Below are 23,634 nucleotides of genomic sequence, written 5' to 3'. Positions count from 1 at the left end.
ATGACACAGGGAATCTTCGAGGGGTCATTCAGAAAAGTAGAAGTCACTCTAGATATTTTAAACAGAGGAATTTTATTCTGTGACTCAAGCTTCACAAATGGTCAAAGAGCTGAGAACATAAAGAGAGGGAGGTAAGGCAAACTGGAGGTCTGTCCCTCCCAGGGCTGGAGGGGTGAAGATGTGACTGGGCGTCAGTGGCTCCAGGATCTCGGGCTACCCCTCCCCCTAGAAGCTGGGACTGCAGCCGACCAGCCTGGTTGGACCTGAGTCCACATATGGAAGGTCTTTCCAGGGGGAGCCCGGGTCCACTAAAGAGGATCAGTCATTACCAAAATAGGGTCCCAGATGAGGTCCTGGCTCCCAAGACCCCATCATGCCCCCTCTGCTAGCCAGTCCTGTGCTATGGTCTTACCCTAAAGGCACTTTTGAGGGGATTTCAAGATGGAATGGGCACTGCATCTAGCATAGTGCTTCTGACCCAGTACTCCCCAGTGGTTTAGTCATTTTTGCTATTTGGGATCAACCATAACACCACTGTTAACTAGATCTCATTCTGAAAAATTCTGCACGTTGAAGGGCCCTGAACTACTTAAGATCTCCCTGCCTCACATCAAAGTAGTGGGACTACTCTAATTAACTGACTGGTGCTTTCAGAGAAATGAGCTCCTCGTAGTCTTTTTGATGTTCTTCCAAGCATAAATTATCCACTCAACCCATCTCTCACATCTGAGTCAAATGTACTTGAGGAAAAGGAAATAGAAACAGACAAAAACCTCAGATCCCAAACCACCCACCAAATACTTGGAAAGTGGAGAGGAAAGAAGGATTTGTTTGTAGGGACCATGGTTTGAAGAATTCATGTAATTTCCTCCTTTTCTCCGGTTTTCTGAAGCCTTTTTTCACTTCCTCGTTCAATAAGGAAAGGCTGACTGCACAGCTGCTTCGTCTTTAGCTCTTATAAATTGGAAATGGATTTTTAGTAATGCAGCAAAAATTTTGTACCACAAAAATCAATAAACCCCATGGACTGTGGTAGAGGGATCTGACCTATTTAAGGGAAGCACTAAAAGATTAATAAAATATAGTGACAAGTCCTCAAATTTAGTGTGCTTCTCTGGCTTGCCCTCTTTCCACCTGCCTGCTGGCAGACCCTCCCCCTGCAGACCTCTTGCCCATCTCTCCCGCCGGGCAGCTCAGTGAGCATGCATGCTGGGCTCGGTCCTGGTGGCTTATATTCCCACAGTCACTCCACTCTGATGCCACCTTCACGATATTCATCGCTATAGCACTGACCCAGCCTACATGTCCCTTTCCCCTCAAAGCCTCTCCATCCCAGTCCTCGCCCTTCATCCTCAGGCTCTCGGTGCACTGGGGGCAAATCTTTCTCACCTCCCTCTGCCCCCCTCCACTCCGGAGCACCCCTTGAGAATGTCGATAACATTGTAACTCCAGTGCAGAGCACAGGGAGCAATTCTGAGTTAAATATTTTAGGTCGTTATAATGAGCAGAAACAAGTGTAGACCCCCCTCCCCATCTCCACGTCTTGGTTTATTTTTTTGCTATCTACAACACCCTTCTGTTTTCTCCTCTCTAGCTGTTCAAATTGTAATCGCTCACTAAGAACAAGCTCAATTCTCACCTCCTCCATGAAGCCTTCTAGAGCTGTCCTTTATTGATTCTTTTCCCCTCTCAAATCCTATGTATCTCTTTATGCAAACCATAGTTTGACTCAGAAAAATTCTCTGCTTTGCCTACTTGTGTGCTTCTTGTATCCTTGTCTTTTCCCTCCAGTTGTATTATACAGTCCTTGACTAGAAATCAATATTACTGTGTGACTGAGTATGATTTTCACGGGCAAGTAGTCTTTTTCTACCCTTTGATTATTCCTGCTTCCCTAGTACCAGCCACTGCCCGAGCCCTGGCACACAACCCACTCTCCCTGGCCACCCTACGTGGGGGCCCATGCATTTAGCTACGGTGCACCAAGACTTAGCCACCAGCCCCCTTCTAGCCTTCCCTGCCTTTCTGGCTAATAACATTTGTGTTCCCTAGTTTGAAGAGGGGGAAAGCAGGGGTGAGTGGGAGGAATTTTTCTCAATATTCCTAGTTCTAGTTTTAGGTGCCAGATGTCCCCGGGCTCGGTTGACAAAGACAGTGAAATTCATAAATCAAATAGCAAGAAAGGTCATACCCTTAAGATCAATCAACACTGGGGCACCTGGGGGCTCAGTTGGTTTGGCATCCCACTCTTGGTTTCAGCTCAGGTTGTGATTGCAGGGTCATGAGATCAAGCCCTGGATTGGGCTTCATGCTCAGCAGGAAGTCTGATTGAGATTCTCTCTCTCTTCCGCTGTCCCTCCCCCTGCTCACACTGTGTGCTCTAATTAATTAATTAAATTTAATAAATGAACCCTTATGAAAGGACTCCTAATTTGAGTCTATGAACCTTCAAGGCCGTGGGTACAGAGCAGAAGTCTATGAACTTGGATGGGCATAGGAATTTTCTCATTGCTGTCATTTCAAGTTCCCATTGACTTTGTGACATCGAACAATATCAGCTTGTGCTCCTAAAGCTCTAGTGAGCAGAAGTCTGAAATTGAGGTGCAGGCAAAGCAGTGTTCCTCTGGAGGTTCTGCAGGAGTCATTTCAATGCCTTTTCCCAGTGGCTAGAGACTGCTGGCCCCCTTGGCTCCTGGCTCTGTCTCCCCACTCTGCTTCATATCACCTGTTCTGACTCTGCCTTCTGTTGCTCCTGTGAGGACCCTTGTGTTCCACTGGCTTCAGGATAACCTCCCCACCTCAAGGTCTTGAACATCACATCAGCCGACTTCCTTTTACTGTGTAAGGTAGTGGGTTGCAGAGATTAGGACACGAGCATCTGCTGACATAGGCAAGGGAGAACTGCATTTTTATTTCCATGAATCATAACGGAAGTCTGGTATTTCCTCTGATTGTGAATGCAGGCAACAAGCTACCATAACACTAGCAATACCATTGTCACTATTCATTCATCTATGCATCAAAATCGCGGTAATTATTATTAGACTTGCCATTGAATCTTGTTGTGCTAATAAAAAACCACATACTGTGACATTATTTTTTTTTTAAGTGTGACAACTGGATTCCCAGCTTCTTTTGTGTTTTAGGTTAGGTTTCAAGAGAAAAGCCCCTGAGATGAGATGTATGTGTCAGTGGTTTATAAAGGATGCACTCCCAGGAGAGCCTGGCAAAGCAATGGGGAAGCTGTGCAGGGAATGGGCAAAAGGCAAGCAAAGGTCTGACTTCAGGTGAGATCTCAGCCTTGGCTGCTCCTGGTGGGGGCTCTGAAGAGAACATCAGAGTCTGAATATGTCCTAACTACAGGTGAAGGGAACTAGGTTTCAAGCTGAGACCACGCAGTCATTAGCTAAGGGAACTCCAAGAACAGAAACTGTCAGACTCTCTCAGCTTTCTGTCTGTGGGTGAGGAATTCCCACTGGCCAAGGGCAATCCTCTGAAGAATCTCAAAGTTTGTGTCAAGAAGCAGAAATACAAAGTCTGGGAGATAGGCTCACAGCAATGGTGTAGGATCCTAAGTGGATCTTGGCAAAGCACCAATTGTGTTTATTATCTTAGGTGACTCTGCATGTTCTATTTTATGCATTAAAAAAAAAAATTCTGACAAGGGGTCTGTCATCCTCACCAGACTGCTGAAAAAGTCAGGCACCAAAAACAAACCAAAAAACGCATGCTACAACAAAAGTTAAGATCTTCTGTTCTATCACATACTGTCCTAAGTGGTTTCTGAAACGACTGGGAGTTTCCAGCCCCAAACTGTAGACATAGAGGATACTCAAGCATTGAAAAATAATCCCCACTAAACCCTCCAACTGTTAGCATCCCTCCCCACATAAGCCAGCTCATGTATTTATTTCAACATGATCACATTGTGTTTGTATGTACCACATCTGTGTTAAGCAATGATAGGAATTCAACTGGTGAATATTATATTGTTTCTCATAAAAGAGAAAAAGATGTCATAACGATGGCTCCTCCTCATTTAAGAAATGCCTTTTAAAGGTGGAATGTCTCAAGGTTGATTTAAAATCTAATGTGCCACTGAAATTATAATGGAAAAGGCAAGTGCTGCTTGGCTTTTTGTACTAGGCATACACAACCCACTTATAGCATGCTCGATTAGAAGAAGCTATGTGACTGTAAAATAGAGTTCAAGGAGGTACAACAGAAACATTCGCCAAGACACTGGCAGGAGGAATGATGGCTTTTTTTTTTTTTAAACATTCCCATTCTTTTTATTTATATATTTCTGATCATTGTGTCTATAATTTTTTTCCCAATTTATTTATTTTCAGAAAAACATTATTCATTATTTTTTCACCACACCCAGTGCTCCATGCAAGCCGTGCCCTCTATAATACTCACCACCTGGTACCCCAACCTCCCACCCCCCCGCCACTTCAAACCCCTCAGACTGTTTTTCAGCGTCCATAGTCTCTCATGGTTCACCTCCCCTTCCAATTTACCCAAATTCCCTACTCCTCTCTAACGCCCCTTGTCCTCCATGCTATTGGTTATGCTCCACAAATAAGTGAAACCATATGATAATTGACTCTCTCTGCTTGACTTATTTCACTCAGCATAATCTCTTCCAGTCCCGTCCATGTTGCTACAAAAGTTGGGTATTCATCCTTTCTGATGGAGGCATAATACTCCATAGTGTATATGGACCACATCTTCCTTATCCATTCATCCGTTGAAGGGCATCTTGGTTCTTTCCATAGTTTGGCGACTGTGGCCATTGCTGCTATAAACATTGGGGTACAGATGGCCCTTCTTTTCACGACATCTGTGTCTTTGGGGTAAATACCCAGGAGTGCAATTGCAGGGTCATAGGGAAGCTCTATTTTTAATTTCTTGAGGAATCTCCACACTGTTCTCCAAAGAGGCTGCACCAACTTGCATTCCCACCAACAGTGGAAGAGGGTTCCCCTTTCTCCACATCCTCTCCAACACATGTTGTTTCCTGTTTTGTTAATTTTGGCCATTCTAACTGGTGTAAGGTGATATCTCAATGTGGTTTTAATTTGAATCTCCCTGAGGGCTAATGATGATGAGCATTTTTTCATGTGTCTGATAGCCATTTGTATGTCTTGATTGGAGAAGTGTCTGTTCATATCTTCTGCCCATTTTTTGATGTGTTTGTCTGTTTCGTGTGGGTTGAGTTTGAGGAGTTCATTATAGATCCTGGATATCAACCTTTTGTCTGTACTGTCATTTGCAAATATCTTCTCCCATTCCATGGGTTGCCTCTTTGTTTTTTTGACTGTTTCCTTTGCTGTGCAAAAGCTTTTGATTTTGATGAAGTCCCAGAAGTTTATTTTTGCTTTTGTTTCCTTTGCCTTTGGAGACGTATCTTGAAAGAAGTTGCTGTGGCTGATATCAAAGAGATTACTGCCTATGTTCTCCTCTAAGATTCTGATGGATTCCTGTCTCACGTTGAGGTCTTTTATCCATTTTGAGTTGATCTTTGTGTACGGTGTAAGAGAATGGTCGAGTTTCATTCTTCTACATATAGCTGAAATAAAAGGTATCCAAATTGGTAATGAAGAAGTCAAACTCTCTCTCTTCACAGATGACATGATTCTTTATATGGAAAACCCAAAAGACTCCACCCCCAAACTACTAGAACTCATACAGCAATTCAGCAACATGGCAGGATACAAAGTCAATGTGCAGAAATCAGTGGCTTTCTTATACACTAACAATGAAAATACAGAAAGGGAAATTAGAGAATCGATTCCATTTACTATAGCACCAAGAACCATAAGATACCTGGGAATAAACCTAACTAAAGAGGTAAAGGATCTGTACTTGAGGAACTACAGAACACTCATGAAAGAAATTGAAGAAGAAACAAATAAATGGAAGACCATTCCATGCTCTTGGATCGGAAGAATAAACATTGTTAAAATGTCTATACTGCCTAGAGCAATCTATACTTTTAATGCCATTCCGATCAAAATTCCACCGGCATCCTTCAAAGAGCTGGAGCAAATAATCCTAAAATTTGTATGGAATCAGAAGAGACCCCAAATCGCTAAGGAAATGTTGAAAAACAAAAATAAAGCTGGCGGCATCACCTTACCTGATTTCAAGCTTTATTACAAAGCTGTGATCACCAAGACAGCATGGTACTGGCATAAAAACAGACACATAGACCAGTGGAACAGAGTAGAGAGCCCAGATATGGACCCTCAACTCTATGGTCAATTAATCTTCGACAAAACAGGAAAAAATGTACAGTGGAAAAAAGACAGTCTCTTCAATAAATGGTGCTGGGAAAACTGGACAGCTAATTGTAGAAGAATGATGGCTTTTGTTTAAAGATAATCACAGAAGGATGCCTGAGTGGCTCAGTCAGTTAAGTGTCTGCCTTTGGCTCAGGTCATAATTGCAGGGTCCTGGGATGTGAGCCCGCATCAGACTCTCCCTGCTCAGTGGGGAGCCTGTTTCTCCCTCTTCCTCTGCTGTGCTCTTTTGCTCTCTCTCCCTATGTCAAAAAAAAAGTAAATAAGATCTTTTAAAAAAAGATAATCTTGGTATTATTTTATCTATCTATAAATATAGATATAAATAAACCATTACCTTAAAGTATATTTACCTTTAGAAATTATTTCTTCTTGGTTAAAATACTCTTGAAATTTTATTTAAATTGTAAATTGAAGGCAAATATTTAGAAAAAGCAAAATTGTTTATTCTTCTGAATGAAAAAGGAAAACAGTTTATATTTCTGAAAACATTGATAGTATTCTTTGGTTCAAGCAAAATGATAGATTTTGTAAAGAGAAAATGAACTGTAGGGGGACTAACTTAACATAATAAAAAAATAAAGCAAGATTCTGGATTCAGTAAAAAAAATAAAAAAGAGAGAGAGAGAAAATGAATTTGCAGGAGGACCAGGCTTATGAGAGTATTCTGATTTGGGAGTTTTATAGGAGGAAAAAAATGGCATGTACAGACACCAGTCCCTGAGAGATGAGAGTGGGAAACATCATTGTCCACTTGGATCAGCTCTATGCTTTATTCCATTCATTTTCCACACAATGAAGAGTTAAGAACAAAATGCACAGTGTATGAGAGAAGGCCTCCTTCATAGTAACCTGACTGATGGAAAAATGAAAAGTATACACATACTGATTTAAGACTTTGAGGAAAAATTACTTTTAGGAAATATCACTAAGTGGCAAACCCTTTCTACAGGATTACAAAAAATCATATTGCAAATATAAGAATAACATGATTACTGTACAAATATGAGATTTTAACTTTCTTTTGCCCTGGATTTGAAACTTGTTAAAATGATCAGTATCACATTAGCTGAGAACAGAAAAATGTTATACAGACAGGACAATACAGCAAAGAGCTACAGTTGATTTGCTGAGTTGTGGGAAGTCTTCCAAGTTTTGGAGCTGGTTCTTCAAATACCAGAAAACCTGGCTAAAAGGATCCCTTCCCTACCTTTCTACAGATTCCTTCTCATCAATACTCGCTGTTAGGAACTGTGAAAGCTCAAAGTTCACCCCACCTTACAAGCAAACAAATAGCTTGACACAATCTTATGGCTGACAGAAGAAGACATAAAACTCCTGAATCAGAGACAAGCGATTTATTATTCACAGCACAGCAGTGGCGTCAACACCAATCTATTGACCTCTGTCCCCTGAGCCCTGATTCTTACAGAAAAATTCGAGGAGAGTCAAGTTGTATCTGCATTTGTGATGGGATGCATCGCAGGAAACCTGAGCTGAGGGTATCCAGATTTTTTATAATAGGCACAAAGCCTGTCTGAGCTTCATCCCATAGGAAGACATTACCTTGCTTACTTGACAATGAACAAACCTGTTCTTTGCTCAGAGGAAAACTCTGTCTCCGTCTTGCAAGGATATTCACCACACAAACATTCTTGAAAAGACAGCTCTGAGCGCTGTTAGTGCTTTCACAAGACGCAGAAATGTGAGAGACCCAGGAAGCGTTGTCACCCAATGCTTCCTTACATCTTTCTCACGACTACAACAGAAAGCACTTCATTGGTCCCTTTTCTCCTGCAGCTGCTAAAGCATCACTATTTTTTCCTCCACAGTGAAGTAGCTCAAAGCATTTCCACTTGTTCACAATTCAGTCACATGTTAATTTGACTTTCATCGTGACTCCTGATCCAAGGGACCCTCTGCCATTCTCACTCAACCTGTCTCAGCTCTCTGCAGTATTCACACTCGTGACATCTCCTTTCCTCTCGAAGGTCTCTCTTGCCCTGGCTTTCCTGAAATCACGTGGCTGCCCCCTCCTCTTGTGTCTCTCCTTGTCCTTTTCCTAATCCCTCCTCTCCTCCTTATTAGATTTTGGGTTTTCTCTAATACCAGGTCTTCTCTGGTGGCTCTACACTCTATCCCTGGGTATTTTATCCATTATATCATCACCATTGTCTGGATGGTGTTTCCTCCTACATACTAATCTTTAAACTATATCCTCTTTTGAGTTGAACATATTCAATTGCCTTCTTGGCTTCGCCACTGTGACACTTGAACCGATCAAAAATTGAACCCAAGAGCTTTATTCTGCAAATATGTTCTGCCTCCAGCAAGCTTCACCTTGGTGAACAGAATCATCCCCTTCACTGTCCAGATTAGGAAAAGGGCATCTCTCCTGCAAGATACTTTATTTCCATCTACTGGAAAATTTTCATAATTTTGTTAGGATGAGACACTCTAGAGAGAGTGGAAATACTATTGTTAAAAAAAGAAGAATCCATGCTCTTGTGGTATAAATGGCACCCCTTTGAAGCAACACCATCATTCATTCACAGCACACAACCTCTGAAACATACCGGGTCACCCTCCCTGATGGACTGAAATATAGATGATTTCTCTGTTGGGAAATACTGCAACGTTGTATCCAGGCATAGGTTCTGAACGTTTTCTTGGCAGAATGAAATAATTAACCCCACCATCAGATATTTTCATGTTAAAAAAAGAAGAAGAATATAAGAAAAACAGGGCATTGTTAAAATCATGCCCTTGGAAGCTTCTGGAAGTGAAAAGGAGCAGCAGCTGACATTCTTTTCACCGTGAAATTCATAGGGTAGAAAATGAGAGGTCTCCGAGAAGCAGGTTTTCATTTTCTCTCCTTTCCCTCCCTGCCTGACTCTTTAAAATGTAAATCTTGACACTGCAAACACAAAGCTGATTCTAAAAAATAAAATAAAAGGAGAGAGGGCCTGTAGTTTTCCAGCTTGAAAGAACAATAAACAGATTGCTACAATGACACAGCTGCACACATGCTGATTAAGAAGACAACTTGAGAGAGACAACAGCAATACGCAAAATGATTATTAACACTAGAGGCCTCTAGATCGCTTGATAAATCATAGCTCAAATCAAAGTGCTTGCCTGCAACCCCTAGCTGTATATACTTGAGTCTTTAAGAAATATTAAAATGTAACTCTTATCAAGCTTTTCTAGCTTCTGCATCTGGGTCTCAAATACCGTGGGACTTATTTTAAGAAATATGGACTTCATCAATTAAGCGATGCCATCTTCGGAAATTTTTATCAATTCAAGTTTGTCATTGTGCCGGAAATTACATTCACATCCAGTTCCTTTAATATTTTAACACATCACTGGGGCGCCTGGGTGGCTGAGTTGGTTAAGTGTCTACCTTCAGCTCAGGTCATGATCCCAGGATCCTGGGATCGAGTCCTGAGTCCCACATTGAGCTCCCTACTCAGTGGGGAGCCTGCTTCTGTCTCGCCCTCTGCCATTCCCCTGGCTTGTGCTCTGCTGCTCTCTCTTTGTCACATAAATAAATAAAATCTTTTTAAAAAGTGTAAAATGTTAATGCATCATTGATTACTGTCTATGGTAACTTTAGGTATGCAATAGTATTTTGTGAACACATACGATATCATTTAAATGATGTATTATGCATTATGAAATACCACTATCAAATAGTATAGAATTTCCTTCCTTTTTAAAGCTGAATAATATTCCATAATGTGTACAAGCCACATTTTGTCTACCCATTCATTTACCGATGGCACCCAAGTTGCTTCTGCCTCTTGACTATTGTGAAAAAAAGAATCTTGTGGATTTCTAAAATCCAGCCTCTCTCTTTGAGAGTAATTCCTGGACAAAACTCTCCTCAGTAACTCAGCAAGTGAACCATCTGTTTTCTGCTGAGATCCTGACTGATGCAGAAGACACGCAAATCAAGTCAGCCTAATGGTCCTGCTAAGGAAAAGAAACAGGAAGAGAGGGCTTAAACGGTACAAGGAAATCTCAATTCAGAAACACTTCCAATGAATGACATATCCAAATCAACAAGATGAAAAGTGATACAAATAAAAGGAGAGCTCTTGCTTTATGTTATAAAATTAATTACACACCAAAAAAATAAATAAAATAAAATAAAATTAATTACACACCAACAACTCAATAGCATTTCACTCAAAAGAAGAAGAAAACCTTTGGGAATTGGTGTAGAATAGCGGGTCTCAACTGCAGTGATTCTGCCTCCAAGGAGACGTCTGGCAACGTCCGGAGCCATTTTTGCTTGTCACAAGTAGGTACTACTGGTATGTAGCGGGTAGAAACTGAGGATGTGGTTAAACAATCTGAAGTGCACAGATCAGTCCCCCACAGCTAAGAATTATGTGGCCTCAAATGTGGATAGTACCAGGGTTGAGAAGCCTTGCCCTAAAATATGAAATAAATTCAGAACTAAGAAGACAGAAGCTGCCAAGCTGATGGTGTGAACCAACTTTCTACTTTTATAGATGCTCAGCAAGGGGTCAGAGTCCATCACAGAGCCACACTGGGAAGCAATGCAGAAGAAGCGAGGGCCTGTTGTCCAGGAAGGTGGGAGGCTGGGAAATGATATGGGGACTGGGCTTCAGGGATCTAAAATCTAATCTAAAAGCAGATTAGCCAGTCACTATGAAGAGCCCTTGGGTCAAAGATCACTAATTATTTGCAAAGCCACAAGAATATACAAATTTTTCCAACATCTTATTTTTTAAGATTTTTACTTATTTTTTTAAATTTTTATTTATTTTTTAAATTTCAGTATTCCAGAATTCATTGTTTATGCACCACACCCAGTGCTCCATGCAATACATGCCCTTCTTAATACCCATCATCAGGCTCACCATCCCCCCAAACCCTCAGTTTGTTTCTCAGAGTCCACCGTCTCTCACGGTTCATCTCCCCCTTTGATTTCCCCCAACGTCCTTCTCTTCTCCAACTCCCCATGTCCTCCGTGTTACTCCTTATGCTCCACAAGTAAGTGAGACTATATGATACTTGACTCTATGATAAATATTTTCAAACTTACAGAGAAGTTGTGTAAGTTTTTCAGAGAGCACTTAAATACCTACTGCTTAGATTTTGCATTCAAATACTTTTTAAGAAAGAGCATTTTGGGTTTTTTTTTTAACTTTTTCACATTTTCCTGCTGAAAAAGTAAAAGGTCAATGACTAGGTAAGCTTTTAAATAAGGCAGTTGCTCAAGTTCCTTCAAGGAAATGGAGTATGACCATTATTCGTGACATGGAAATTTTACTCAGATGATACACATTTGACACAATGGTGCTTACAAAACTCAGTTCATGGATTTTTTTTAAAGGTTGGGGTACCAGGTGGTGGGTATTATAGAGGGCACGGATTGCATGGAGCACTGGGTGTGGTGAAAAAATAATGAATACTGTTATGCTGAAAATAAATTAAAAATAAATTTAAAATAAATAAGTAAATAAATGGCACATTTTTGAGGTCTGTATTAGCCCCCTCATTTTTCGAAAATTCATCAGAGTTGAGTATATCAAATACAGAGTTAGCCCTCTAAATACACATCCAAAGCACAGCTCCTTATCAAAAAGGAAAACCTCCCCAACCCCCATCACTGGTCAGCCAAGTTTTTTGTTTTTTTTTTTTTTTTTTGTTAAAGATTTTATTTATTTATTTGACAGAGAGAAATCACAAGTAGGCAGAGAGGCAGGCAGAGAGAGAGAGAGGGGGAAGCAGGCTCCCTGCTGAGCAGAGAGCCCGATGAGGGACTCGATCCCAGGACTCTGAGATCATGACCTGAGCCGAAGGCAGCGGTTAACCCACTGAGCCACCCAGGCGCCCCAGCCAAGTTTTGATAATATAAATAATAAAGTTATTATTTATTATTTATTATAATAAAGTCCTGGTCACAATCAGTAGCATGATTGTCTTTGTTTTTTAGCACTTCCCTAACAGTTTGTGTTTTCAAAGAGCAATACAATCAACATTTCTCCTAGTCATTCAAGAGAATAATCTAGCTGCTTTGCATCTTTTCTCTGGAATGTAGCGCCACAATGACTGCTAATTCCACATCCTCATAGATACTCAGAAAACACTTTTAGGTCTTTCTTCCAAAAGAAAGCAATCTTAAGAAAAATGTACTTTGCAATTAAAGGTTTCTAAAAGGAAAAAAAGGTTTCTAAAAGGAAGAACAGTGTAGATACTCCAGGCTATTAGGAAGTTTTACAAAGATAAATTTAAATGTAGCCCTATCTTGCAGGATGCATTTGCATTGGTTCCACACACTTATATTTTAGAATGCAGTTCTTACATGGGGTTTTCTTTTTCAACAGAAATCCTGAACATTCATGTCTGAAAAGAGATTTGTGTTAGCCCTACTCTTCCTCTTCCTTCCCATGACCTTTGTCCCCACCCCACAATTATGTCAGGCAGCCACTTACAGCACTGGTTTTAAAAACACTGACAAACAGTGAATAGATTTCATAAACAAGAATGTCAGATTCAAGGGGCAAACTCGGTGGGGTTGACGGCTCAAGGTCAGTTTCAATTTACTGAATGATGCAAAGGTCAACACTTCAGAATCCTGGTCTCTCAGGGGAATTTCCACAGGAAAGTATGATTGAAGAGCACCCCGTTCAAGAAGCAGAAGCCAAGCACAACAGTAACCAGAGCTGACGGATGCAGCTGAACGAAAGGGCAGAACAATTTCCTCACCTTCCAGAGCTCCAGCTCCACCGATCAAATCAGAACACTTCCGGAGAAGTGCTTAGACTCAAGCCTATCATTTTATGTGCATCAAGTACTATAATCTCAAAGCAATTTCATAAAAACATGTGAAGGCTTATTGACAAGTTAATTGTATCCTACAGTTAAAAAAAAAAAATCAATCCTGGAATGCACAACAACAGTAACTAAAAGCAAATTATCCATTCCACCTAGGGTTAGGAAGGGGATGAAGCCAGGCTGAGGCAGCTTCTGCTGGCATACGCTTGTAGAAAGCTGCTGGGAAGGAGACAGGGAAGAACTTCCTCATGCCTGGATGGGAATCTGCTCCTTCTCAGGCAGCTTCTCATTGTAACTGATGGATGGTTTGAGTGAAAATCAACAGGAGATACATTGGCCCATCATTAATAATTTGTACACTCGAAGCAATTTGCGTTAGAGAACACTTCACCCCTTCTTTGGCATCTTACCTCTTCCTTAGACTTTTTCTTTCTTTTTTTTTTTTTAAGATTTTATTTATTTATTAGAGAGAGAGAGAGCAGAGGAGAAGCAAAGGGAGAGAGAGGGAGGAAGAGAATCTCCAGCATACACTGTGCTGAGCTCGGAGCCCAACATCAGGCTCAAGCCCATGACCCTGGGATCATAACCTGAGCCAAAATCAAGAGCTGGACTCTCAGCTGCCTGAGCCTCCTTAGCATCCCACATCTTGCCTAGACTTTTAAGGATCCATGTACCTTACAGATATTTCAGAAGCTGCTTTATGCCCCCCTACCAATGACGTACAGCTTCTCCAATTTAATGTAGCTCTACATAGGTAGGCTTAAAGATTGACTGGATTTTAACATGTGTTAAAAATCTACAAATGCACATTCGTGCATTAAATGTGCATAACATACAGGGAACCACAAATGTTCTCTACAGTGAACTGAGTTTGAATTCACTGGGCTTCTTTAGAACTCATTGCTTCTAATTCTTACATTAATGTTGATTGTCTATTTCTGGTACTTAAGTGTTTAACATACTTTTGAGAAGAAATCAATACAGATAACATTTAACTGGGATTTTTTCTATTGAAATTTATAATTTTATATTAGATAAGAGAAAATACTTTGTGGAAATTACATAATGGAATTTAGTAATATAATCAATCCAAGAACTGTATGTATCAAATTGAACCTCCTTATGTGAATTATCATATTTTCAATTTCCACTCTAAAGTCTACTTGATCTTACTCCACCAGTTATGTGAAAAATAAGGATACAGAAACAATGACTTACAATCAGCCAGTAACATGAAACCAGAGGCAATGATCTCCATGTTGAGTCAACCTGGGGTTTCATTGTGTTTTGACTTCTTCGGTGTCTCTGTCCTAGAGAGAAAAATAAAATAAAATACAAGTTATAAATATATATATAATTTATATAAATATAAATATAAAACAAAATACAGATTATAAATGTTTGCCAAATGTTACGATCTCACCTTGCAATATCAAATACAAATTTGACAATATAAATTTCAATTCTAAATGGATGGCAAACACAAGCTATTGTCTAATATGTAATTCATTCTGTGGAAGATCCAGTCACTCAGAGTCTTTGATGTCTAGTCTAGGCATGCCCAGAGTTAGTGTGAATCATTCTGTGGCCATCAGGCTACCAGCAATCAGAATAAAATGGCGAAGATGCCGTATATGGGATGTTGCTGTAAGGCTTAGCTAGTTAGAACAGATCCATACCAACTGATGACAAACACAGTATTGAAATGTCAACCCATGAATCTTCATCAAGTGAAAAGTCTTGAGAAATATACAAAACATTTATAAGGTTTTGTCTCTTGCCTTGATTTCTGACATGGATCTTCCATTGCTCCTGCAAATTGTCACTTTTGATTACTTTTTTTAAACATTCTCTGTAGAATGAGTCTCCTAGCAGAGGTTCTTTTTCCTACTATTATTAGCTTATAATATTCATAGTCAAGTCTGTTTTCAAATTGATTTTCCATAGTATGATGTTCCTTGACATTTGTAAAAGGTGGCATTATTTCCCCCTTGCAGGACTAGGGGCCAAGAGCAACCCACTCAGGGTGGCCGGTCACAAGTGTAGAAACTATCAGGACCCATGTGGAAGGGAGGAGTGTTGTCTCAGACAGTTGGAGGTAGAAAAGCAGAGGAGACCACGTACTGAGCCTAAAGAGCATAGTTGCAAAGTTGCTGCTGCTCATCACATCAAAAGTGATCCCAGGAAAAGTCTAAAAGGGTGAAAATTCCCCCAAAAAAGCACAAAGGAAGAAGGATGAGAACAGGAGGGTTGCTGGTTCTCAGCCAGAAAGTGCTGATGTTTCTCTCCTGTATGATGCTTACTGTGGAATGTTGGCCTGAGCAGCTGCTTACAGAGCCATGTCCTTCATTCCAACCAGCATAAGGTAGCCTCTGTGCCATAAGCTGCCCCTGTGAAATTGTTCCAAATAACCATCAATTGGTGTAATTGAACAGCAGTGCCGGAGGTGTTGGCTTTGTGTCTTGTGCCAGCCATCCTCTGCCAGGGCACCGCAGCCTTTCCAGCTGTTCCTCCTTGACCTTCACAGCAAACAGGCCCATGGACTCAGTCCACCTGGATCCCAGAGGGTTACTCTTTATTTCCAATATGTACAATGTGGTTCCAACAACCTGAAAAATACCCTGGGAGTGGCCCAAAGTTGTTGTCATGCAAGTGGGAGCTGGTGAACACCAGACAAAAAAATAGGGGGCTAATTCGATAGCCACCAGGTCTTTGTCCCATTCTTTCTGTCTGTAGAGACTTGGGTTCTGTGCACCAGGACAAATGTAAGCTTCCATACAAAGTGCTACTCAAGTGCAATGCTGACTTCTTTTGGGCCAAGTTCACATGGGGAGCTAAGGGGAACATTTTCTCCTGCATGTCACCAACAAAAATATATGTCAACCTCTGCAACGATGTTGGGTACATTCCTCCCTAATTCTGGGTGGAGGTGATCCCATTTGCCAACGTGACTATCCCACATGCCTCTCAGCCATGCATGGAATTCTCTCCTCTTTTTTGTCACTAACTATCTGAGAATATCTCCTTATTTGTGACTCCTCTACAGGTGGGAATTTGGAATTCTGCACCCCATTTGCTGAATTTGTTTATCATCACGAGCTGGGAAGGCAGCAGGATGAAAAAGGCCCTGAGGGAACTGCTCATAGGCTGAGACATCTTCCAAAGGCCCAAGTATGAGGCCACAGTGCACAGTAAGACTCTTAGCCCACCCCTGGCTTCTTGATCTCTGTAATCCCACTGCCCAGCCTGGTTCCCAGCTCGTGAAACATGCTCAGTAAATTTAGACTGAAAGAAGGAATGAGTCAGTTCTCTTTCCAAGGAGTCATTTTATCTTCTCTTATCTCTTGATGTACCATTTTTTCTATTTATAAAATGGGAGGCTATCACCCAGAAATTTCAAAATGCAGAGAAAATGTTCATGATGTTTCTAGACCATCAAGTGAGGAGAGGATGTAACATAAGTACAGAGCACATTTGGACTTCAGACCTTGATCTGTTTCCCCCCAATAATCTCTTCCTTTCTCCCCTGTTGAGTGTTACTCCAATTATTGCCCAATTTGGAAAGAGTTGCACATTTCCATGTGCAATTTTCCTTTGTTGCAAATACCATGCAGAATCATTGCCTTCTCCAAGCAATGAAAGCCTACAAATAAAAACTGAGCCCAACTTTTATTTGAAGTGGTCTCAGTGGATTCCAAATCAACTTGCTGAGTTAGGAGGAGAAAACAAGTATTTCTACCCATCATGTGCTCTGCCATTTTATGGGTACCCATTTCCAGTGGGAGTGTCCGTTTGTTCCGTTTGACAACTGAAGCCAGCTGTATTTCAAAACCATTGTTGGGAATACCAGAAAGTAAAAACACAGATGTAATCATTACAACAAAAGTAGCTGGCTAGAGAATCTAGAGTGAGTTCTCAGAGGGAAAGAGATCCAACAAATTTATTACACATGAAAGCAAATACAATATTCCTAGGAAAAGGTATTTATTTCTATTCTGCATGAAAACAGAATTTTGTTGAAGGAACAAGAATAGAGAATGAGGCATTGCAGAAAAATACCTATTCCACAAAAATCAATTCCTCATTAAAATAATAATGGTGCCCCTTTGAGTATGGCCGAATGTCTGATTTAATAAGAATAAACTGATGTGAGATTTGAGTTAACTGTAAATTCGATGTGGATTGTTTTGGGTATAGCTCATGTCAGAGAAGAAAGACCCAAGTATGCTGCAGCTTGAAAGACTGGAGATTGCAGCTTCTTTCAGAAAGAGGCAGAGGAGGAACGTTGGCAAGCCCTCCACCAGCTTAAAAAGGCATCCACAGACAGGATGAGAGGTAAGAAAATGAAGCAGGCTCTCCTTTAAAAATGTCCCAAACACTAATAATGGTTAACACATTCTCTAAAGTCTGTGAGGCCTGAGTATGTGAAATGGAATATCCATTACTATTTGTTTAGTGCTCAAATTAATAGATTAATATATTAAAAAACATCAAATTTGAAAAATCAATATTTCTTGAGAATTTAAACACTGATGACAAATTTGGTTAATAATATATCTAAGAAAATTCTAATTGATCAGAACCCATTTAGCAAGGTGCATTCTCATTTACTCAAGCATCTGAAGCAACAGAAAAAATAAACACAACTATAATGTCTACAAAACATATTTCTTCACTTAATACTCAAAACTGTTCCAACCTGTCAACACTGTGGATTTACTTCCTTTCTTTATTACTTCTGCTACTATTTTTATATGTTCCTAGGGTTATTGATACTTATTTTGATATTTTCCCGGTTATTAAGCAGTAATATTTTGATTCCTTCCTGATACTGCCGCCATCTTACCCAGGGCCAAGGAATTCCTTCTCAGGCCAGATGCCATTCAGGAAGCTGAGACTCCCAGGTACCAGACACAACTGCTTCTCCCAAGGGGATAAAACTGAGGCTGGGACAATTCAACCTGAACTTCCCTCTTAGAGTCAAACTTCAGTAGGACTTGTTTCTATTGTAGTGGGAATATTTAACATGATATCTACTTTCTTAACAATTTTTTAAGTATACAGTATGATATTGTTACCTATAGGCACAAGACTGTAAAACCATGCCCTAGAACGTGCTCACCTTGCATAGCTGAAACTGTGTACCCATTGCATAGCGAGGAAGTGAGGGCCTCTTATTCAATAAGACCCTTTCCATTCTAGCCGTAGGTTTTAGGGGTTTTTTCCAATACTCCTCTCAGTCTCCCCCTATAGTGGGTTGAACAGTGGCCCCCAAAAAAGATGTATCCTGGGGTGCCTGAGTGGCTCAGTCAGTTAAGTGTACCACTCTTGATTTTGGCTCAGGTCATATCTCAAGCTCAGGAGATCGAGCCCCATGTGTCTGGCTCTGTGCTCAGCATGGAGTCTGCTTGAGATTCTCTCTCTCTCTCTCTCCCTCTACCCCAGCCTCTCTCTCAGATAAATAAAATCTTAAAAAAAAAAAAAATGTGGGCTCAGCCTAGCTTCTAGAACCTGTTAGTGTGAACTAATTTGAAAAAAAAAGAAAGAGGAGAAAGCAAAGCATGGAATTCATGGCTTTCTCCCCATGATTCTTTAGTCTTGCAGTTAATTTTGTTTTTAATTTTATTTTTTTTATTCTGCTAAATTTTTTTAAACTTTTACCCTTTCCTCTTTTAACATTTTTTAACTAGTTTATCTTAACAATACCTTTCATTTAAAAAAAATAATAATACTATTTTTTGAACCTTCATTATTATAGTCTTATTTTATCTTTCATTGCATCTAACTTTATTTTTTGTATACACATAAGGTTTTTGTATACACATAAGGTTTGTATACATATAACCTTTATTATTATAGTCTTATTTTATCTTTAATTGCATCTAACTTTATTTTTTGTTATTTCTGAAGAAATAAAAAAACTAAAATTTAACCAAGTTGAAATCAAAAAAGCTTCTAAAAAATTTGGGGTACAACTTCTTCTAATAGATCAAAATATACCCTAAATCTAGCTCTGTGCTTGTTCTAGTCTCCAGCTCAAAAAAATTCTCTCCACTCTCTTTTTCTTTATTCTCCAAACAACTTACTTTATAAGCTCCTTTTTTAGAAGTTAAAAAAAAATTTTTTTCATCTTTATAGGCATATTCCATCCCTTCATTGTGTTTACCCTTATATATGTTTTTCATTCTTTAAATTTTGGGGAGGTAGTTTCTTCTAAGAGACCAAAATACTTCCAAAATTATGTGGGTGACCCTGTTATAGTCACCAGTCATATATATACTATATCTATATAGTCTATATATTCTATATCTATATCTATCTATATCTATATTCTATATAGAATATAGAATTCTATATATAGAATCTATTTATATATAGATCTATTGATCTAGATCTATAGATCTATAGATATCTCTCTCTATATATATATATATATATATACATATTTAGAATTAAGTGGGTGACCCTGTTCTAGTCATCAGTCATATATATATATAGAATATAGATATAGATAGATATAAAAATAGATATAGATACAGATATAGATATAGAATATATAGACTATATAGATATATAGAGAGAGATCTATATATATAATTTTATATATATATTCTTTTTATTTTTTTATATTTTATATATATATTTTTTTATATTTTTATTTATTCATTTCCTTTTAAAATTTTTTTCTGAACTTCTTTTTATCCCTTTTCTCCTCCCACAATTTGGGGTCTATTCTGATCTGGTAAAGCACATTTTCCTGGGGTCTTTACCACCCTTTTAGTATTTTATTTGCTCCTTCATATATTCTTATCTGGACAAAATTACAAAGTGGAAAAACTCACCACAAAAAAAAAGAACGAGGCAGTACCAAAGGCTAGAGACCTAATCAATATGGACATTGGTAATATGTAAGATCTAGAGTTCAGAATGACAATTCTCAAGGTTCTAGTCAGGCTCAAAAAGGCATGGAAGATATTAGAGAAACCCTCTCCAGAGAGATAAAAGCCCTTTCTGAAGAAATAAAAAAACTAAAATTTAACCAAGTTGAAATCAAAAAAGCTATTAATGAGGTGCAATCAAAAATGGAGGCTCTCACTACTAAGATAAATGAGGCAGAAGAAAAAATTAGTGATATAGAAGACCAAATGACAGAGAATAAAGAAGCTGAGCAGAAGAGAGACAAAAACTACTGGACCACGAGGGGAGAATTTGAGAGATAAGTGACACCATGAGACGAAACAACATTAGAATAATTGGGATTCCAGAAGAAGAAAGAGGAGAGCAGAAGTATATTGGAGAGAATTTTTGTAGAGAATTTCCCTAATGTGGCAAAGGGAACAAGCATCAAAATCCAGGAGGTGCAGAGAACCCCCCTCAAAATCAATAATAATAGGTCCACACCCCGTCACTTAATAGTAAAATTTACAAGTCTTAGCGACAAAGAGAAAATCCTGAAAGCAGCCCAGGAAAAGAAGACTGTAATATACAATGGTAAAAATATTAGATTGCCAGAAGACTTATCCACAGAGACCTGGCAGGCCAGGAAGAACTAGCATGATATATTCAGAGCACAAAACAAGAAAAACATGCAGCCAAGAATACTATATCTATCTAGGCTATCATTGAAAATAGGAGAGATAAAAAGCTTCCAGGACAAACAAAAACTGAGAGAATTTGCAAACACCAAACCAGCTCTAGAGGAAATATTGAAAAGGGTCCTCTAAGCAAGAAAGATCCTAAAAGTAGTAGATCAGAAAGGAAGACAGAAAATACACAGTAACAGTCACCTTACAGGCAATACAATGGCACTAAATTCATATCTCTCAATAGTTACCCTGAATGTAAATGGGCTAAATGGCCCAATCAAAAGACACAGGGTATCAGAATGGATAAAAAAACAAAACCCATCAATATGCTGCCTAAGAAACTCATTTTAGACACCTCCAGACTTAAAGTGAGGGGGTGGAAAACAATTTACCATGCTAATTAACATAAGAAGAAAGCTGGGGTGGCAATTCTTATATCAGATCAGTTAGATTTTAAGCCAAACACTATAATAAGAGATGAGGAAGGACACTATATTATACTCAAAGTGTCTGTCCACACAAGAAAATACAGCAGTTTTAAATATCTATGCCCCTAACATGGGAGCTGCCAACTATATAAACCAGTTAATAACAAAATTAAAGAAACACATCAACAATAATACAATAATAGTAGGGGACTTTAACACTCCCCTCACTGAAATGGACAGATCATCCAAGCAAAAGATCAACAAGGAAATAAAGGCCTTAAATGACACACTGGATCAGATGGACATCACAGATATATTCAGAACATTCCATCCCAAAGCAACAGAATACACATTCTTCTCTAGTGTGCATGGAACATTCTCCAGAATAGATCCCATCCTCGGTCCTAAATCAGGTCTCAACCAGTATCAAAAGATTAGGATCATTCCCTGCATATTTTCAGACCACAAAGCCCTGAAGCTAGAACTCAATCACAAGAGGAAATTTGGAAGAAATCCAAATACATGCAGACTAAACAGCATCTTTCTAAAGAATGAATGGGTCAACCAAGAAATTAAAGAAGAATTGAAAAAAATCATGGAAACAAATGATAATGAAAACACAACGGTTCAAAATCTGTGGGACACAGCAAAGGCAGTCCTGAGAGGAAAATATATAATGATACAAGCCTTCCTCAAGAAACAAGAAAGGTCTCAAATACACAATCTAACCCTAGATTAGATTCTAATCCCACCTAAAGGAGCTGGATAAAGAACAACAAAGAAAGCCTAAACCCAGAAGGAGAAGAGAAATAATAAAGATCAGAGCAGAAACCAATGAAATAGGAAAAAAATAAACCACAATAGAACAAATCAATGAAACCAGGAGTTGGTTCTTTGAAAGAATTAATAAGATTGATAAACTCCTGGCCAACTTATCAAAAAGAAAAAAGAAAGGACCCAAGTAAATAAAATCATGAATGAAAGAGGAGAGATCACAACCAACACCAAAGAAATACAAACAATTATAAGAACATACTATGAGCAACTCTAAACCAACAAATTTGACAATCTGGAAGAAATGGATGCATTCCTAGAACATATAAACTACCACAACTGAACCAAGAAGAAACAGAAAACCTGAACAGACCCATAACCAATAAGGAGATTGAAACAGTCATCACAAGTTTCCAAACAAAGAGAAGTCCAGGGCCAGAGGGCTTCCCAGGGGATTTCTACCAAACATTTAAAGAAGAACTAATTCCTATTCTCCAGAAACTGTTCCAAAAAATAGAAACAAGAAGAAAACTTCCAAACTCATCTTATGAGGCTGGCATCACCTTGATCCCAAGACCAGACAAGGATCCCATCAAAAAAGAGAATTGCAGACCAATATCCTTGATGAACACAGATGCAAAAATTCTCACCAAAATACTAGCCAGTAGGATCCAGCAGTACATTAAAAGGATTGTTCACTGCGACCAAGTGGGATTTATTTCAGGGCTGCAAGGTAAATAGTAAAATTTTCAGCATCTGCAAATCAATCAATGTGATACAATATATTAATAAAAGAAAGAACAAGAACCATATGATACTCTCAATAGATGCTGAAAAAGCATTTGACAAAGTACAGCATCCCTTCCTGATCAAAACTCTTCAAAGTGTAGGGATAGAGGGCACATACCTCAATATTATCAAAGCCATCTATGAAAAACCCACTGCAAATATCATTCTCAATGGAGAAAAACTGAAGTTTTTCTGCTAAGGTCAGGAACATGGCAGGGATGTCCATTATCACCACTGCTATTCAACATAGTACTAGAAGTCCTAGCCTCAGCAATCAGACAACAAAAGAAATTAAAGGCATCCAAGTCGACAAAGAAGAAGTCAAACTCTCACTCTTTGCAGATGATATGATGCTTTATGTGGAAAACCCAAAAGACTCCACCCCAAAGTGGCTAAAACTCATATGTGAATTGAGTAAAGTGTCAGGATATAAAATCAATGCACAGATATCAGTTGCCTTTCTATATACCACCAACAAGACAGAAGATAGAGAAACTAAGGAGTCAATCCCATTTACAACTGCACCCAAAACCATAAGATACCTAGGAATAAACCTAACCAAAAAGGCAAAGAGTCTGTTCTCAGAAAACTATAAAGTACTCATGAGAAAAACTGAGGATAACACAAAGAAATGGAAAAATGTTCCATGCTCCTGGATTGGAAGAACAAATGTTGTGAAAATGGCTATGCTACCTAAAGCAATCTTCACATTTAATGCAAGCCCTATCAAAATCCCATCCATTTTTTTCAAAGAAATAGAACAAACAATCCTAAAATCTATATGGAACCAGAAAAGACCTCAACTAGCCAAAGGAATATTGAAAAAGAAAGCCAAAGTTGGTGGCATCACAATTCCGGACTTCAAGCTCTATTACAAAGCTGTCATCATCAAGACAGCATGGTACTGGCACAAAAAGACACATAGATCAATGG

General features: G+C 39.1%; 1 long non-coding RNA gene across 1 annotated transcript in view; it reads right to left on the bottom strand.

Annotated features, from left to right (window-relative positions):
• Positions 1–5,537: 5,537 nt before the first annotated feature.
• LOC122916414 overlaps positions 5,538–23,634 on the bottom strand; it is a 91,464-nt gene continuing 73,367 nt past the window's right edge. Inside the window, exons 5-6 of the long non-coding RNA XR_006386195.1 lie at positions 14,343–14,434; positions 5,538–5,575 (exon numbers count right to left, since the gene is read on the bottom strand). This is a non-coding gene — a long non-coding RNA (uncharacterized LOC122916414). The remainder of the gene's footprint in view (positions 5,576–14,342; positions 14,435–23,634) is intronic.

This window comes from Neovison vison, chromosome 8 (assembly GCF_020171115.1).
Source record: "Neovison vison isolate M4711 chromosome 8, ASM_NN_V1, whole genome shotgun sequence".
NCBI lineage: Eukaryota > Metazoa > Chordata > Mammalia > Carnivora > Mustelidae > Neogale > Neogale vison.
This window is presented reverse-complemented; position numbering and strand designations above follow the sequence as displayed.